The following is a 5,809-nucleotide window of genomic DNA, read 5'->3' on the forward strand; positions in this document are numbered from 1 at the left end:
AATCCTTTAGACAGGAATTAATCAATTAATAGGTACTTTATTGAGCCCCTATTATGTTTCAGGCACTATGCTAATCATTGGTGATGCCAGCCTAAAGAGTAAAACAACCCCTACTCACATTCTAATGGAACAAGCAAGGGCTTACAAAAAAATGAACAGGACCCTTTGGCCTCTGTTCTCTGAACCCAGCAGAGGAAGCTTCATCTAGAAATTCAACATGTCTATTCTCAAGATCCAGGCCAGAGAGATCTTTGACTCTCATGTACACTCCACTGTTGGAAGTTGGTCTCTACAATGGAAAAGATTTCTTCCAAGTTTCTGTGCCCAGTGGAACTTCTATCAGCATCCATGAAGCCCTGGAGCTTCACGACAGTGATAAAACCCACTAAATAGGGAAAAGTGTCTCAAAAGTACTCAAGCACATCAATAAATCTATTACTCCAATCTTGCTTAGCAAGAAACTGAATGATGTGGAACAGGAGAAGATTGATAAGTTGATGATAAAGATGGATAACTCAATCCAAATTTGGTGCAACTGACATATTGGAAGTGTCTCTAGCTGTTTGTAAGGCTGAAGCTGCTGAGAAAGGTGTCTCCCTGTACTGCCACATTGCTGACCTTGCAGGCAATGATGAAATCATCCTGTCAGTTCCAGCATGATCAATGCTGGCTCCCATGGTGGTAACAAGCTGACCATGCAGAAGTTCATGATCCTCTCTATTGGAGCAGCAATCTGCAAGGAGGCCATTCACATTGGAACTGAAGTCCATCACAATCTGAAGTATGTGATTAAGTAGAAATATGGGCAGGATGCTACTAACATAGGAGATAAGGGTGACTTTGCTCCTAACATCCTAGAAAATAAACTCTGGAGATGCTAAAATGCATATTGATAAGATTGTAATTGGCATGGATGTTGCTGCCTCAGAGTTCCTCTGATCTGGGAAATATGACTTGGATTTCAAATTTGCTGATGATCCATCTCTCCTTCTGAACTTAAAAACCTTTCATCAAGGACTTTCAGTGGAGATCCCTTTGACCAGGATGACTGAGAAGCTTAGAAGAAACTCACTGCCATTGCAGGGATCCAATGGTAGGGGATGGTCTCACAACCACTAGTCCAAGTGCATTGAAAAGGCTGTGAATGAGAAAGCCTGCAACTGATTTCTACTGAAAGTGAACCAGATTGGCTCCTTGAATGAAACTCTCCAAGAGTGCAAGCTGACCCAGTCCAATGGGTGAGGAGTAATGGTTTCCCATTGTCCCTGAGATTCTGAAGATACCTTCATTGCAGATCTGCACTGGGCAGATCAAGACTGGTGCCTTCTGCTCTGAGCATCTGGTCAGTATAACCAGCTTCTTAGAATTTAGAAAGATCTGGGCAGAAAAGCTAAATTTGCCAGAAGGAACTTCAGAAATCCTCAGGTCATATAAACTCCTCGGCCAGGAGGCTTCCAAGCTAAGAGCAGTTGGACACCAGTCACTTCTAATTGAAGTTTGCTCCTGTCCTAAGAATGGGCAGCACAAGTATTAGACCAGTTTTGTTCTGGGGGCAGGTATCTCTGTTATTTAACTTCCTTCTCCCCTTCATCTTTCTGTGATGTTCTCTTAGAACTGTCTTATCAGAAACTGAAGTCCACATTTGATTATTTACATCTGATGCTCTCCTGGAAGACCTTATTGTTTTGTGATTGGGCTCATCCCCAGCCCCAGGTTGATGTGTGGAGCCATATTCTTATGATGCAGCCCCAACAAGCCCACAGGCCAGATTCTTAATGGCTTCTATGTGCAGAATAAATGTATTCAGTAACCCACTGGAAAAAATATGAACAGCATAAATACAACAGGACTACATGCGTACAAGGACAGCAATGGATAGAATGATACAGCTGAAGTTAGGAAGTCTCCTAAATTCAAATCTAGCCTCAGACACTTAATAGCTGTGTGATCCTGAGCAAGTCACTTAACCCTATTTGCTTCAGTTTCCTCATCTGTCAAATGAGCTGGAAATGGCAAACCACTCCAATATCTTTGCCAAGAAAACCCCAAAGAGGATACAACTAAAACTTACTGAAACAACTGAATAAAAATACATACAAACACCAACAAAATAATAATGTAGTTTGAGAGGCAGAACACCAGTGGTTAAAGGGAAAGGGATCAGAAAAGGTTTCATGCAGAAAATGATCCCTACGTTTCATCCTAAAGGAAGAGAAGAGGTCTAAAAGGTGGAAGTAAGGAGATTTCTTGGGCAGCATCAGTCTTGGGAATTTTTAACAATTGAACAATAATAATTGAACAATAACAATAATAGAAAAATAAACAAGGAATTGGAAACTGAGCAGATGCTTATGAGCTGGAGAATGGCTGAATAAGTTATGGTATAGGAATATAATATAATATTATTGTTCTATAAGAAACAACCAGCATGATGATTTCAGAGAGTCCTGGAGAGACTTACATAAACTAATGCTAAGTGAAGTGATTGTACACAACAACAAGATTATGTGATGATTAACTGTGATGTTATTGGCTCTTTTCAACAATGTGGTGTTTCAAGGTAATTACAATAGACTTGTGATGAAAAATGCCAATCACATCCAGTGAGAGAACTATGGAGACTAAATGTAGATCAAAGTATAGTATTTTCACTTTTTGTTGTTGTTTGCTTGCTTGTTTTCTTTTCTTTCTCATTTTTTCTTTTTGATTTGATTTTTCCTTTGCAACATAACAAATATGGAAATATGTTAAGAGGAACTGCACATGCTTAACCTAAAAAAAAGAAGTAATTCCAAATTAAAGAATTCATGGACCTGACTGATATAAATGCGATTGGAGTTCTTTGAGCATCATATCTCCTGGAGAGAGATGAGGAATATCTATGTGTTGATCAGCTTGGAAGTTGAGGAGGGAACTAAAGTTATGTCACCAAATTCCATTTCATGTTTATCTTAAAAAAAAAAAAAAAACAACAACAACAACCTGTGGTTTTATGGGTACAAGGAACTCCTGTTTGGCAAACTCCCTCTATAAGAATTATAACTTGTGAGAGTTTGTATTTTTTATGATGTGTCTCCTGTATAAAAAAATTAATAAAATATGTGGAGTTTCTAAATAAGGGGAAATGTACATATTTAACATTCAATAAATATTTGCTGATTGATTAAGAAATCTGTTTTCCTAATGGCAAAACTGCTTTAAGTTCTGATATTTGATGTTATTTGCACAAAACTAGATCCATCAAATAATGAATCAACAAGCATTTCAGTGCCTACTAATATTAAACCTATTTTAAATTGAAATTTCAATGTCACAAACAGTTATTATATGGTCAGTTGAGATGAATGTCTGGATCATACCTCTGATTGGGGAAGCTAAAACTTTTTATTAACTTAAAAGGTTTAAGTTATTAAAATAATTTTATACCAATAATTAGTGCTACAAAGTTTGCAAAGAAGTTTACAAATACTATCTCATGTGATCATCACAACAATTCTGGGAGGTAAGTTCTATTATTATTCCCATTTACAGATGAGGGAACTAAAGCAGAAAATGGCTAAGTGACTTCCAAGGGTCATACTTCTAAAACATGTCTGAGGGTAGTTTGAATTTATATCTTCCTAATTCCTAGTTCAGTGCCCAACCCAGTGCATCATATGGCTGCCTGTTTTTAATAGAGCTTCCAAGCTAACAAGTTTTAATGAGTCATTTAATTTTATATTACCATGATTAATACATGATGCATTCCATACATGTGGGAGAAAATAATCTTTAAAAAATACAATGACTTTAGCTACTTATTTCAAGGTAAATTATATTATTTTATTTTTTAATTCAATTTTATTTTCAGTTTTGAATTTCTAAATGATTGTATACACAAATCAGGATCATAAAGAACCACAATTTTTAGAAGTCTGTTAAACATTAAGAAAGGCAAACTCCTTTCTGCTGGAGGTTTGTGGTGGATAGTATTGATTCTTGGGTTATATTATTGTGTAGGTGGCATGCTGGGAAGGATTCTTTGGTATTCCATTAGTGGAATATGATTGGCTCTCTTTAGCTTAGCCCATCCCATCTGGCTTTCAGAAACTTTTCAAAGCCAAGTTTTCCTAAAGCATTCCAGGTTTGCACATCTTACAAGCTGAGACCAGCCTGCTGAGATGAGCCTAAATGGAGTAAGAAATGAATCTAAAAGGTCTCTGTTTAAGATGTTTCTCAGTTTTTCTATCACAGGATGGGAAATTTTCTGGTAATATGTAGTCAGTCAGTGAGAACTTAATTAAATGTTTACTATATGTTAGGTATTGTACTAAGTGCTAGAGATACACAGAATGACAAAAGACAGTCTCTTTCCTCCTACAAGCTCACAGTTGAATGGATACGTGATTCTCAGATCCAGCTTTAATCACTCTGCTGACTTTCAGCCTCCTAACACCAATTTTCTATTCAACATGTCAAACTGGAAGTCCCATAACCATCTCAAACTCAACATATCAACACATGTTGTTCATGTGTTCATGTATGGTCCATGAAGGTTCTCCCTTAAGGGTTCATTTGCCCAACTCACATTGTCAACCAGAGACTTGAGTCCTCAAGTCAAGTTTTCAAGGGGTACCTCTATATGTGATTATCTTCTTGAATGCTAGTTTGTGAGCCCCACTAGTGTGCTTCATTTGAATCATCCTAGACTCAATTTAACTTTTTTGAAAAATAGAAAGAATGCTGACATTGGAGCCATGGCCCCTGTAGTCATACCACAACTATGACATTTTATTTGTCTTCTTGGAGGCTGGTCCAGGCCCTCAGTTTCTTCTTTCCATTCCATCCCTCATCTCAGCTGTGCAGTTTTCTCTCTGCAAAGATTCAAACCTTTTGTTAGCAGTAATCATACAGATAAAAAATTAGCAGCTACTAGTTCTTTTATATATCGGAAGAATAAAGTAAGGACAGTGAGCAATGAAGGGAATAGTTCATTTGGATAGGAAGAGGCAGGACCATCTCTGTATTTTAATTATTTCCCCTCAAGAAAAATATGAAGAAACAAAAACTAAGAAAAGAAAAAATTTCCTGAAAGTGCTTGAATTGCTTCACCAACCAATTTTCTCAACTCTTACAAGTCATTTTGGCATATTTTTATTTTATCTAGCTACAACAATAGCAACAGCAGCATCAACTCAGAAAGGAGTAGGGGAACAGACATCCAGAGACTAAGTACGCTACTCTACCAGGCTCACTGTCCTGGCTTCAAGAGGTTAAAAACTTCTCATTCTCCCTCTTCTTTCCCACAATTCTCTGCAAGCAGAGTTCCTAACCCCAAGATATCAAAAATGACCAATCTTTGTGATATATATATATATATATATATATATATAGAGAGAGAGAGAGAGAGAGAGAGAGAGAGAGAGAGAGAGAGAGGAGAGGGGGAGAGAGAAGGAGAAAGGGGGAGAGAGAAGGGGAAAGGGGGAGGGAGAGAGAAGGAGAAAGGGGGAGAGAGAAGGGGAAAGGGAGAGAGAGGGAAGGGGGAGGGAGCAGTAAAAAGGGGGAGAGGAGGAGGGAGGATGGGAGAGAAGGGGAGGAGGAGGGAGAAACCATATCTTATCCCCTCCATCCATGAAAGTTAGGCTAATTTTTCCTTTAAAGTTATTGGAGACCATTACTGAGACATGATTGTTTAAGAGGCTCTATATTGTCAACATCAATTCCAAATTAATTGATTATAAAACAACTCCAGGTACTCTCTAATGTTGGCTACTGGAAAATGTTGGGTAGCTCAGACAAGGTAGATTTGATCAGCTGAATCTGATGCGGG

The 5,809-nt window shown here is 37.9% G+C and overlaps 1 pseudogene; it reads left to right on the forward strand.

Annotated features, from left to right (window-relative positions):
• The first annotated feature begins 217 nt into the window (after positions 1-217).
• Positions 218-1,434, forward strand: LOC100913355 (annotated as a pseudogene).
• The last annotated feature ends 4,375 nt before the right edge of the window (positions 1,435-5,809 follow it).

Source organism: Sarcophilus harrisii, chromosome 6 (genome assembly GCF_902635505.1).
Source record: "Sarcophilus harrisii chromosome 6, mSarHar1.11, whole genome shotgun sequence".
Taxonomy (NCBI): Eukaryota; Metazoa; Chordata; class Mammalia; order Dasyuromorphia; family Dasyuridae; genus Sarcophilus; species Sarcophilus harrisii.